Source organism: Rhinolophus sinicus, linkage group LG03, assembly GCF_036562045.2.
Source record: "Rhinolophus sinicus isolate RSC01 linkage group LG03, ASM3656204v1, whole genome shotgun sequence".
Classification (NCBI taxonomy): domain Eukaryota; kingdom Metazoa; phylum Chordata; class Mammalia; order Chiroptera; family Rhinolophidae; genus Rhinolophus; species Rhinolophus sinicus.
In genome coordinates, this window is record NC_133753.1 from 159,172,299 (window position 1) to 159,186,853 (window position 14,555).

General features: G+C 37.9%; 1 long non-coding RNA gene across 1 annotated transcript in view; it reads left to right on the plus strand.

The window, feature by feature from the left end:
- The first annotated feature begins 6,729 nt into the window (after positions 1-6,729).
- LOC141570424 (uncharacterized) overlaps positions 6,730-14,555 on the plus strand; it is a 229,847-nt gene continuing 222,021 nt past the window's right edge. Inside the window, exon 1 of the long non-coding RNA XR_012494432.1 lies at positions 6,730-6,828. This is a non-coding gene — a long non-coding RNA (uncharacterized LOC141570424). The remainder of the gene's footprint in view (positions 6,829-14,555) is intronic.

Sequence of the window (14,555 nt, forward strand, 5' to 3'; positions counted from 1 at the left end):
GGACAGAATGAGAAGGCCAAGGAATGGACTCAAAGTTTGCTTCTTCCTAGGGATTGTTGCCAGTTTGAGGAGAAGAGAAAGGTCAAGTAAGAATTCCTCCATAACAATTAAGCAGTGATCAGAATTTTGCTTCTTGAGGAATTAGGCGTGGGAAGATAACACAAGCATATAAATGCCAGAGGAGCCTACAAAACACTGTGAAGGGAACGCTGGACACCTCATGCTTTGTGTGATGGGCATATGTGTGATTCCAGAAGAGTAGAAGATTTGGAAACCACTGATTACACAGAGGTGAGTGATGTTTCTATACCTAAGGATCTCATACTGGAGTTATCAACTGTGTGATTTTGGGTAAGTCCATTTTTTTTTGAGCCTCTGTTTTCTCATCTAAAAAAAAATAGTAATAAACTTTCTCTGAGGAGGGTGTTTGTGAATATTAAATGAAATAATTCTTCAAAATGCTGGGTACATTTTTTGGTCCATAATATACCGAGTAAGTGGTAGCTATTTAAGTAGTGAGAGGTTAGTGACATATGAGAAGTTCACAAAAAAGAGCTTTAAGGAATGTATTAATTTCTTATTGCTGCTATTATACATTACTACAAACATAGGGGGTTGAAACAACGCATATTTTTTATCTTATGGTTCTATAGGCTAGATTTTACTGGGCCAAAAGCAAGATGTCAACAGGGCTGTATTCTTCTTTGAAGATTCTCGGGGAGAATCCGCTACCTTGTCAAGTCCAGGTTTTAGAGGTTGCCTATGTTCCTTGGCTAATGGACTCCTTCTTCCAGTTTCAAAGCCATCAACATATTATCTCCCTGACCCTGCTTTTTGTCATCACACATCTTTCTCTGACTCTACTTTTCTGCCTCCCAATGCGATAAATTTGGACCCATCCAGGCAGGTAATTCAGGATAATTCATTATTTTAAGGTCAGCTGATTAGCTTGCTTAATTCAAACTGCAAACTTATTTGCCTTGCAAGTTAACATATTAACAGGTTCTGGGCATCGGAGTGGATCTCTTTGGAGGTGGGGCTATTTTTCTGCTGTTCACAGGAGGGAAAGTTCATTTCATTGTGTCCCCTGAAGATATGTTTGAGGCATGGAATTTCATTCATTTATTTATTCACCAGCACATATTAAGCGTTACATATATTTCACTAATCAGTTCAGATAAAGATGAATAAGACTATTTCTTAAAGTAGCGTAGAGTTCACGAGTGGGCTACAGACTTGTAAGTAAGTTAAATAGTGAGAAATGGTACAATGGTGGAGTCAGTGAAGGGCCCAATGAGGGAGTGGCCTATTCTTTGTGAATGGATTTGGGATGACATCAGGAAAGACTACATAGGAAAGATGCTTGAGCCTTGAAACTTGTTTATTCACACATTGATGGGGAGGCAGGAAAACATTCCAGACAAAGATTGCAGAGAGAGAGCATGATGACATGACATAATGGGGGATTCATGGAAAATTGCAAGTAATTCAGGAAAAAAGGAGAGAGAAGACTGAAGAGATAGGAAGCAGAATCACTATTGCCTGTCGATGGCTCTTTAGTCATAACCTTGCATTACCTGCATGACAGAAGTTTGGCTTTATCTTAAAGCCAGTGGGGGACGATAGAACTAGTGACAATGAAGCCAGATTCCAGAACCCCATTGGATGCCATGCTGAGGCTTCCTCCTCTTCATGACGATCTCTCCCTCATCTGATTCAAATCATTAAATTACTATTGATCATCAACTGTGTGCCAAACATATGATACGTGTTTTGTTCTGGAGATAAAGGAAGCACTGGCCCCAACTTTAAGTATTGTCAAGACAGAAAATGTAATTATGGCATATTGTGGTAAGTAATGGAAATGAGATGTTCATACTGCTCATTTGGCCTTATGATCTACTGCCTTGTGATGGTCTTTCTGTGTTTATTTGTTTCGGCTACTCACCACTATTACTGTCTTTGAAAGCAGGGGCTTATGGAGGACAGCTACTCAAAAAACCAGTATTATCTCTCTTCCTCCTTCATTTGGCACAGCAATGGGGACTGTTGCCACAGACTGTTTTTGTGTTCATTTGTCTAGATTTTTTTTTTTTTTTAAAGAAATCATGCTCTCATTCCTAAATCATTGTAAATCATTGCTTGACTTTTAGTGTGTTTCAACACAATCTCTTAGAAATTTCATGTTTCTTTTCTCTCCCTAAGATCTATCTTTGTAATTTATTTTTCTTTCTAAACAGTAGCTTTGAGAGTGCAGTGGCCTTCAGCCTGGTTGCACTCTTGTACTGAAATGAAAAGGATCTTAGACGTTTTCACCATATTACGTCTTGTGTTGTTCTTTCAGGTTGTAACTCACGATTCTCCAATACAATTTATAAACTCACTGAGGCAGAGGCCCGTTATTATGTTTTTTGTTCCACACAGGGCTTGCCACAGAGGTGAGCATATAAAAGACACTGGATTAACACTGATTGATTATAGACTAGTAGGAATGTCAAGCTGGTGCAGGTACTTACATTGTGTTTGTCACTTGGATAGTGCACAAAGTTTGACAGAGTGCCTCCAATGCCTTCATGATTCCCGAGAAAGCATCATTCCATGATGTGGATGCTTCATGTGTGTGCTTGTGATTATTTTAATGATAACTAGTAAAAATTTCTGAGAACAGTTCATTATCTAAGTTTCATAATTTTCAAGGATGGAAATGCACATTGGAGATGGTAAGGGGGAGGTGATGGCAATTTTAGTCCTTACCACTTGGCACTCAGAAACAGATCCTGCAACTTGCTGATATTTTGTCATCTTGCCCCCACACTCTAAGATCAGGTAGGAGATAGAAGCAAGTCAAGTCAACTTTTGCGTTTTACATCTTTCCCCTTAAACTTACTAATCCTTTTAATGTAAATTTCCATGTAAGTTTACCAAATAGTTTGGTGGTATTTGGAAAAAAATTATTTCTATCTCACTCCTTGGTGCTCTCTGGATAACTGAAGGGAGATTGAAACAACTGTGTAGATGGTACTTCTTTTTCATCTACTGCTATAACTGAGCAGCATAATGCTTACAGGTTCTTTATCACCTGGTGACACTTGCTGAAGTATTTAATAATAGCAGTGATCTCTGAAATATTTCCTGACACTGGAGCTGAGCGTCTGTCCCTCATAGTGTTGAAAGGGCGTATGATCAACAAGTGAGCGTCCCTGCAGTCCTGCGTGACTCTTTTCCCAATTCATCCGTGGCTCCACTTACATTTTCTAAGTAGCATTTTCCTGATACATTTTATTAAGAAGACCTCCTTGGTATAGAATGACCATTAATGTCTTAAATGACATTAAGAATGTGTAGTCAGCTTTTTTAATAAACAGAGAGCAAGGGTAATACTGTTATAGCTAATTTTAAAGTCATTTTAATTTTGTTATTTTCTATCATTGTTTCAGAAGGAAATTAACCTTCTTAAACATTTGGATTAGTGGAATTCATGGGCTTTTATGGAATCGTGCAAAAAATTCCAGTGCCAGGTTTACCACTAATTAGCTTTGTATTTTTACCAATCTGAGCTGCAGTATTTGCATCTGTAAATATATGTGGCAGGGGGAGATAGTTTAGAGTGTTATGACCTGAAAAATCTCTAATTTCAGTTTGATATTGTATCCCATAGTACCCACTCTGATTATTCCATCTCACAGTTGTAGAACATAAGAGTTTGCAAAAAGAAAAGAAAAGAAAATGTTGTGGGTTTTGTTTGTTTGTTTGTTTGTTGTCATTTGATCCTTAAGATAATCTCATAAAGCAGTCAAGGTATATTTTATTACATTCATTTTACAGATATGAAAACTGAAGATTGCAGCTCACATGGGTCATAAGTTAAACAGAACACACTCTTTTGAAGTGGAAAAAAGGTAGCCTACTTGGTTTAAAGTATGCAGAATCCAAGGATAATTGTTCCATTAAGAAGATCTCCCCTTGAACATAGCTAGTGACCCTTGTTCCCATGACTTCTAAATAAAGAAGAAAATGTTCGAATATGGGTCATTCGAACTACCTGTGACAATATGATATTCTGTGGTTAAATCCTTTGCCTTCACTGGTTATCACCGTCAGGAGGTGGGGCTGGGGTGTCATTATATGAGGGGCTTTATTTCTGTGGTTTGCTTTGTAGAAGTAGTATACCCAGCCTGAATCTGAGATAATATACATTGTTAGTGAAGATATATTGAGCTTCCGTGAGGATCATAGATTCGTGCTGGGTGCTTAAAAATAAAGAGAACAAGTCAGGCATTACTTATACCTTGAAGCGAGAAGAGGGCAGTCTCCGGTGCCTGACATATTCCACTTGCTACTTCCTAGGTAGGACCTGGGGAAGTCACTTACCCTCCATGTGCATTAGTATCATCATCAGGAAAATGGGGATCAGAGTGTCATGAACCTCAGAAAGTTATGAAGATTGAGTTAATAACTATGATTAAAGTGCTTATATCATTGCCTAGTACATAATATGTGTTAAATAAGTATCCACTGTTATACTAGTAATGGTTAATATTTATTGGCTATTTTCGATGTCAAACGTGAGTTTAGTGATTTACATGTATTATCAGATTTAACCCTCCTGGCAATCCTTGAGTCTAAAACTATAGAGAAGGTAAATAATTATCCCCAAATCCACACAGCCAATAAGTGGCGGTACATTTCTTAAAATCATCCTCTCAACTTCTATGCTATGGTTATTTTCTAGTAGAAGTAGTTTAGAAATAGAGAAGGTAGATATAAGAAGCCCTATTTCAGAGCCTCTGGGCATTTAAGCTGACAGAAGTACCATCTACATTGCAAACTTTGCCTTAAAAATAAATGGTTGACCTTATTGATATAGTCTTAGTCTGTAGTATATTATTTCAGAAGATTAACTTCCAGGTGTCATTTTCTAAAAAATGTTGTCACCGATTTAATGGTAATTGTACAGAAGACAAAGAATGTTTAACATTGATGATCTATAATTTTAATGTTAAAAATGAGTTATATTAGAATCAAAAGGAAACATGTCTCACTATAATACAGATGTCTTGAATAAATTACGATTGTAATGAGGGATGATTCGGCAATTTGTACTAATTCTTTCCATTGAGTACTGCATGTTAAAATGCTTTACAGTCACCAAATATTTTTTTTCTCTTACGTCTCTATAAGCTTCATATTCCCATCTTTTTTTTTTTTTTCAAGAATGATGGTTCATTGAGACCACAAACATTTCAAAGTTTAAGGGAGGTGAGTGTTTTAGAGAGCACAGACTTTAGAAAACTTAGATCCAGGTTTTAATTTAAATATCTTTGAGCAAATTACTTAAATTCTCTGAATCCGTTTCCTTATGTATAAAAGGAAGGGTTGTTTTAACTTCACTGAGAACACCTATGTCAAAGACAGGTACTGACTGAGCCAGGTACTTTGTAATGCTCTAATAAAAGCCATTGTTGTTAAGCAGGTCTGTGTAACGAAACAGGAATTGGTGCATTCCTAGCTATATTAGTTTGGGTTCTCCAGAGAAACAGAATCGGTAAAATATATCTTTTCTCCCGCCCCCACCTACCTATATCTATCTGTATATCTACATATATGTGTACATATGTGTATGCATGGACATCTCTATCTAGATATCTACACATATCTATATATGTGACATAGCTTTATATAGCTATATAATATCCATATCTAGATTACTGTCTTGATAATAACTATTGGTATTAACTAATTACTAATATTAATTATTATTATAAATCAACTATATGACAAAAATAGGAGGCACTAGCAAGAGCGAAATTTGTAGGGCTGGCCTGTAGGCTAGAAATTCAGGAAGAGCTGATATTGCAGTCTTGAGTCTGAAATCTGCAGGCGGGCCAGCAGCCTGGGGAATCAGGCAGTATTTTTATGTTGCAGTGTTAATACAGAATTGCTTCTTCTTTGTGAAGTCTCAGTCTTTTCTCTTAAGGCTTCAACTGATTGGATGAGGCCCATCCACATTATGGAGGGTAATTTGCTTTACTTAAAGTCAACTTGACTGTGTTAATTAGGTCCGCAATAACCTTCATAGAAATAGCTACATTAATGTTTAACCAAACATCTGGGTGCCGTAACCTAGCCTAGCAGGCACACAAAGTTAGCTATCACACCATGAAGTGTGTGCGTGCGTGCGTGCGTGCATGCCACCATTACACTGGTAAGTGTTCTAGTTTGCTATATTATGTTACTAAGGATGCCTTAAACCCATTCCACAGTCAGCTGAGATGGGAGGATTGTTAATGAAGGTAAATCATAGAAAAAAGCACAACTTTGATGTTGGAAGCCATAGTGCTGGCAGAGTCTATAGTCAATTATTGGATAAGGTTGGTAGATAGGGTGACATGGGAGTGAAGCCTGGAAAATTGTACCTGAGTCCTTTGGAGGTGTTTCCGGATTTTATTTTTACCTCAGCTCAAACCAGATCCCGTTTGGGGATCAAACATTCTTCCCACAAAGGTATACTTATTACTGAGGTGCAAACATTCCCCTCAGTTAGCACTCTGAACGCCACTGTTATGCCAGAATGATGGAGTCACTTCCCCCTTAGCAAGTGCGGTGGCTGCCTCATTCCCCGGGAAATGCTGGCTGCTGTGTGGGTGACAGACCATCAGTTGCTTATTTGAGTCACATCTGAGATGTAACTGGTACTTTGGAAGGAAATTTGGGAGTTATCCACTCTCCATTTCTGATGAAACAACTTAAGACATCCCTCCAAAGAAGATAATTCCAACACTGCCTTTTTGAAATGAGAGCCGAAGAGAGTGCCATATGTTACCTATTGTGAGTATGTGGCCCACATTCTCAGTGGGTTCAATGCCATTCCTTTGGGGGTATATATTCTTGAAAGAAAATAAATAGCAGCCTCCCAAGCGCTATAGAAAAATGTTCTCAGATATTTGAGAGTGTGTTGCTGGCTGTTAGCATCTCAGATAGTCTACTCAGGAAGGAGGTGATCTGTGGTGTTTGAGGTTGATTTGGAACCAGTATATAGTATCTTTATTTTCTTCCATAGGCAGATTAAGAGACAGGGCCTATGTGTACATTTAATTCTTTTCCCCTAAAATAAAAACCTGAATATGCAGGATAGGAAATAGGGTTAAGACACTAGTATGTGGACATTGTTCTACCCATGTGGGCTATCTCTCTGCAAAAACCTGTAAGGAACTAATGCCATTGATAATTGGGGGAGAAAATTCCCAATGAAGGGCTTCATCTTCAAATTCATCTCTCCTATTGAGAACTGACAGATGGCTGCCATGGGGTAGTTGTGAAGACTGGTTGTTGAATATGACACTTGTTACAAAGGGCCAATAGTGAGAAAGATCCTCCCCTCCCTGCAGAGGCATCAACAGGGCCTGTTAGGGATGACAGGCTGCTGAGGGGATGCTGAGGTCGTATGTCTAGGGAGCTGTTGCTGTGGTCTGAGACCAGAAGGGCCGCTGCTTGCCCGTGTGTTGTACAAAGGTGGTGTGATGATAACGGTTTTGGAGGCAGCTTGGCGGACTGCTTCTACAGACACTTTCTGTGACCATTTGTAATACCCTTACCGTTCTGTGCTGAAGCGGGGTATGTACGCCTCTAAATAGGTTCAAGTTCAGGGGTATTGAAAGTAAAATAAAAGTTTTGTTTCAAAATATATTCTGTGCACTAGTGTGCCTCTTGGAGTTTCATCCATGAGCTTTAATTAGGCTGGGCTTCTACTTGTTCCATTTGTCATCCTGCTTGAGGGACACAGAGAAAAGGGAACTGCTCTAGCTGCCTTGGGCACAACACATGTCTGCCAACGTGGGAGGCAAATGGGGAATGTGTGTGCCCACTGTCCACAACTTCTCCCAAGAGGAAAACTGTCTTTCAGTTAAAGAGAAGATATATGAACTCTGATGCCTATTTTAAAATAAAAGTTTTGACCATTGAGGTTTTGACTGGTTCAAAAAGGTGAAAAATGCAACAAAGCAAAAGAACATTTTGCTTATTGGCAGATCTGTTATCTCAGAGAGACTAAAAAACATGCTTTCCTTTGCCTACCCATCTTCTTAGCACAGTGATTTATTCTGACACTGTCAGACTAATCAAACAATCCAATCTTTGTCACAAGAGAAAACAAATGTTATTAACTCTACTTCTAGAGAGAGAGAGAGAGTTGATACAAGAACATCAGATTTTTGTCTCATGGGTCATGAGTTTTTATCCTTTAGTTCAATCTTTCTCTAATATACTCATCTTCACACTGCCAGCTGAAGTTTAAACAGGAATACTTTGGTTCATGGGAGGAAGATTTCATTCTGGGAATCCAGGACCTCAGGTAATTTTTCATTTGCTTTCCAAGGGGCGTAGCTATATGAGGGTGGTAATTTCAAGGTCCTTGCACTATGGAACTTTGACAAGTTTTCCAGATTTTTATTGTTCCATATAGCATGTTATCTTCTAACAACATTCGAACAACTGTCTATAAGGTTAATAATTTTGTCTCTTGTGTCTTGATTGTCTTCTTAAAGCCCCCTCTAGATGGTCTGTGTTTATCATCTGACTTTCCATTTTAATAAATACCTATTGATGTCCTTTTTGCATTTTTTGGCTAGTTTTCCCCCTCCTTGGGGAAAAATCTTTCTTTTATCGAGACAATTAGACACCATAATTAGGAAGCTCTCTCCAACCACTGCTGGAAGTAATAACTGGCAGTTGGGACATTTGTGGAGTGAGTGTGGACATGGGAGATGCCGTACACTATTTAGAATATCATACCCTTTTGCATAAGCTCATACCCTAAAGTACACAGAAAACTCAAAATCAGACTGCTCCTGCAGACTACCAGGAGCAACAAGGCTTTCACCTTGCTGTAGAGGTCAATGATAGATAACAAATTCCGTAATGTCTGGGTGAATCTGAGTGCATGTGCTGCCCCATCCCTTGCTTTTGTTTAAAAATTGCAATAGCCCCATAACACTGTTCTCAATGTCTGAAAAATCTATAGTACTTTTTGATATTACATAATTTTCTCATGTATCAGTGAGATTTTAGTTTGCCTAAATCTTAATATTTGGCCAAAAATGGTAGACTGACTTCCTACTGCTAGCTACAGGAGGTTAGGCTTCAGTTCAAAAGCTTTCTGTATTTTATTTTCAGGCCAAGGGGCTGAATACTTTCTCTGGCTGGAGTGCTTTGAACTAACCTTGTACCTTTTCTCTGAGTGTATTACAGAGGCCTCACTGTGTTTTCTCATTTAGACACATAGCTGCCTCAGGAGACAGGAGTAGAATGGCAGCAATCCTTTGTAGAGAAAGACTTGGAATACAGAGAATTTGAAACCATGTGAAATTGGCCAGGGAAGACATGATAACAGAAGCTAGGATTCTTACACAATGCTGGGTAATGGACTAGAATATTTTCTGTACATCAGGCACATAGACTTCCCTTTGTTGCAGCTCGAACTGAGGGTCTCTTGGGCTGTTGACTATGTGGAAATTATTTCAATTATTCATCATGTTTAGTATGGATCAGGAGCTCAGGTTGCCTGCAGACTACAGACATCATAAGGTTCTCAATATCCCCAAGGACTTTAGCTTTTTCTGACACCAAACTATCGGTGCCAGAATTGCCCTTGGAGAGTCAGGACCGGTCAAAGCCATCCTTGTCTTCCAATGCAGTGATGATCAACCTCTTCCCAAAACCAAAGTGCTGCTTTGTGATGACCTATATTTCTATACTTTAATTCCCATCCTATTCAGTGATTCTTACCAAGCTTCAACATGGTGCTGTTGACCTTCCACAGCATTAAAATCATAGTGACTTCTAGGAACCCTGTTCAGTTATAGATTAACTTCCTGCATCTTTAACATGTGTGTATAAGTTTTCAATACGTTTTATTAATATAAAGAATATGTAGCACACATTTTACAAGTAATATGATACTCTTTATTATAAATTCTGTATAGCCAATTGATTTGCATCAGACATTTTTATTAATTTATGCTAAACTCTTGTATTGATAATCAACCAATAGTTGCAAATGAATGTAGTTCCAACATGAATATTGATTGGTATTTTTATTTAGATCAATGAGTAAGGTAAAGTGAAACAATGAAGGCATATGTAGGAATCATGCTCATTTTTCAATTATGTGACTTCTTTGCTGAAAGAAGCTGAATCAGATAGCTGAATCAAATATCAAGACAATGTTGTCTCAATTTTTTTTTGTGCCACTCACAATGAAATGGCTACAGACATAACACACCTTTAAGTACCATCTGAATTATTTTCTTCATTATTTCCTTAAGTCTAAACTGGACTTGGCAAACTTTTTCTTAATTAACCAGGTAATAAATATTTCAGATTTAGGGTCAAACAGTTTCTCTTGTGATTACTCAACTATTTTGTTATAGTGGAGCCATAAACAATACTACTGAGTATTGATTGTATCCCAATAAAAGATTATGAAGAAATACATGCAACACGTGGGCAATAGTTTGTCTAGACATTTGGAAAAAACAATACATCAAATCCTGATCGGTAGCATTTACCAGTTTCCATGGTATAAAAACTCCATCACATCCAGTTTCAAGCTACCATTGTGATGCTAGTGAATGTGGATTTGGAAAGGGATGTGCAATAGCATCCCAATGCGTAATGTTTCTACCAAACAGACACAGTAGGTAGAAATAACCTCAAGAGCATGGATAAAAAAATGTAATACATCATTAGGAAATGATAAGTTTTGAGTATTTATTACCTTTGGTTTCAATATTATTGCCTTAATTGGAAGGTCATGTAGCTCAATTTTTAATAATTATTTTGTTTAAAAATCAGCTCTCAAAATTTTGAAAATTTTGTAATTGGTTCTTTCAAGCTGATATGAGCTCGTTCTAATACACGACTTCTTTTCCTGGCATATTTCCCATTGGAGTTTTATTATTTCATACTCCATTTACCAAGGAATTGGGAAGTAGGGCCCATTCATTTATTCCATAGACATTTTATTAACTGTCCGTTTGTATCAGACACTCCATAGTCATTTTCTTAACAGCCCTCTGCTTTTAGATACATTTATTTCAACTCTCCTGAAAAGCATCCCCACCTTGAAGCTTAACTTTGTACTAACCCTGACTGCACTAGCATTCTGCTGAATTCATTACTTATTTCACGGTCTTCCTCTCTGTCTCCCCGAGTGACTTCAGTTGCCATGTGGATGATCTTATTGACATTCCAACTAATGTAGTTTTAAAAATCTCAATGACCTTTACCACTATTCTAACAACATACTTTGATGCATGTTTCCTGATCTTATCTCAATGAATAGTTTAATATCTTGAACTCTGATAGCTTACTTAGTGACTTAAACCATAAACTGTTTTATCTTCCTTATCTTATGACACCTAATTTTCAACCAACTTGAAATGTGAAGTGCTTGACATTCTTCTCCCAAGAAGCCTTTTCTGATTTAACTTTATTACTCATCATGGGCCATTGACATAATTTCAGTCTCACCAGTGTTTTTAATATGTCATCTTGGTCTACTGCCATATTGTGAAAACAACAGTTCTCTCTCTCTCTCTCTCTCTCTCTCTCCATATATAGATATATATATATATATATATCTCCCTCCCCCACCCCAATTGTCTCCAATCACTAGCCAAGCCACCCCAAATAAAGACAAAAATCAAAATATGCTTGCTGTGCAACCATGATTTTAAGTCCAAAAACGTCTTGCCCAGCACACACTTTCACCCCTAATAGATTGCTTTACCTAATGCTTCCTTCCTGTGAAAACATTCTGAAGCCAACACTCTTACAGAAGTAGTTAACCAAATGAAAAAGGGAACCAAAAGGTAAACAGATACTGAGGACCACAATATAGAAAAATCATGGTGAATGCTGACAGATGTGCAGTGAGTGTATTCATTCTGGAGATACTGAATGTCTTTTTCATGAACGTCATTGTTCTTGGCAATAGGGTACACCAAACAACACAAGAAACAAGGCTTCTGTTCTCATGGAGAAAACAGATAATAAATAAAATGCAGGTGACTCTATTTTAATGTGCTTGAGTATGGGACACCTGCATGTTTTAAAGAAAACTTTGATATAAAGAAAGAGATTGCAAAGTGATACAAAGGTGATGTTTATACTTTGGATGTCCTTTCTTTTCAAGCTTCTTTTTTAAGAATTACAGGACTTGTCTTTAGCGGGGAGAAACACCAGAAGCCCCAGCAGTTCCAACTTAGGACCCAGTGTTCCCACAGGTTTTTTGGAGGGGATGGCTGCCAGGAACTCCAAAAAAGTCTCATTTCCTGACCAAACTTACATGTTAGATATAAAATCATCAGTGTTTTATAGACTCACGCCCGTGGGATACAGGTAAGGATAAAGCTTACACACCTCAACAGTTAGGAGGAGATAATATTTACCGGATCATTCTACGAAGTAGTTTAAATGCTTAGAAGACTGCTCTCTGAAGGCAAATCTTGACTTTGCCACATTCTAGCTGATTACTCTTGGTAAATTACTTAGTCTCTCTTCTCATCTAATTCCTCTTAAGAAAAGATTACATGTGATAATATACACACAATTGTTAGGATTACTTCTGTGGCACAAGTGTCCAGATATTGGTTTTTCTTTTCCTTTTTTTTTAAACTCATTATTCATAACCAGTGGTAACTCTAGACAAGATATAAACAGAATTTCCTTGCCCAAATTATTTCCTGTTTTTCATCATTGCTTTTTGAAGAAGGAAAAATATGTACAGATAACCACACAAGGAAAACAGTTTTCTCTTCAAAAGCAATTAGGGAAGAAGAAATAAGCAGAAACAAATACACAACCAAATATGATATTTTGCTCCTGTTTTGATTTGTACTGAGTGATGAGTGCTTTGCAATTAGCAAGAATTGAGTCAAGTTTTTCTGAGTTTTTGTAATTAGGAAATTAACATTGTACATTCATTTGCTGCTTAGCAATGGGAATACATTCTGAGAATAGGTCATTAGGTGATTTTGTTGTGTGAACATCATAAAATGTACTTAGTCGAACCTACATGAAATAGCCTGCTACACATCTAGGCTATATGATATAGACTATTGGTCCTAGGCTACAAGCTTGTACAGCATGTTACTGCACAAAACAACATGAGATTACATCAAGCACAAGAGAAAATGATGCAATCAAAAGACACTGTAAACACAAGACGTATGAGGCTGCTGCCCCTGTAACATGGCATGTTGTTTCACAGCAAACTTTTCTTATAAGTAGAAAGAATACACTTTAAAATATAGTAAAAGTATTGTATAATAAATACATACACTTTGATGCTATTTTAAGAAGGTGATTTTCTTTGAAATAGAGAAGAGGTCTGACTGAGATGATTTGTTTCTGATTCGTAATGCCTTATTTCTGACATAGATGAAGACTTTTTAGTTCCATCTGTTTCAAAGTGGTGAGGATATATAATTGTGGTGAGGATACATTTTAAAAATGTGGTTTCCTTGAGAGCCTGTGACTTCTTGCTAATTGCTCAGCATTAGTCCCTCAGTATAAACTAAACATGAATAAATTGTCTTAAAATGTGACAATTCCATATCTTTGAATGTAGTGATATGTAGTAGAAATCATGTCTGTAATTACCTTATCTCAATCCTTATATTTCATAGAAATAGTATGTCAAGTCAGAATAATGTGAAGCAGCCAGAGCTGGTCAGAAATGAATCCATTTTTCAGAGCTTGAATTGACAGTTGACAGCCCACAAGCCAAATCTGGCCAGCTGACAGACTGTATGCATATGGTTTATGGCTGCTTTGCGGCTACAAACCAGAATCGAGAAGTTGCGAAAGAGGCTGCGTGACCTCCAAGCCTAAGGCATTTACTATTTGGCCCTTGACAGAAGAACGTTTGCTGACCCCATCATGAGCTCCTCAGCTACCTAGGCCAACAACTTAGATGGGTGCATAGTAACAAGAAAGGTTGGCAGGGTGGCATAGTATCAAGAAAAGCAGTGGTAAAAGGGAAGAGAACAGGGTACAGACCTGGCATCTGAGAGTTCCAGAAGGGAGATAGACAAAAGCGCGGGATGTCCAGAAAATGGATGAGCCATGTGGGGGGATTTGAGGAGTAGTTTTGGGGCTGAGATGATGCTAGCGCCTGCTCTTTCATTTCTAGACACCAGCGCTTTCCTTGCGCCTCCTGTTCTTGCCATGAAGTTTATTCATTAGCACTCACAACTGAGCACACATGTTCAAGTTTTGAACTGATAAGAAACCGTGGTTTTGAGGACTTGTGCGTGGCCTTGTTTTCCTCCTGCGTCTTTACTGCTCTATGTAGTGTCCTTCCTGGCTTTTCTCCTTCTCTCTCTATTTCTCAGGTTTAGTCCCACTTCGTTTCTTTCCCTCACTCTACACACTCTACCTGTGTGATATCACACCCGCTGATGGCTTTATCTACTGCATATATGCTGCTGACTCTCGGAGCTATACTGTTTTTAACTGAAGTGTGCCATACTGTATTACTATTCTCCCAGGAT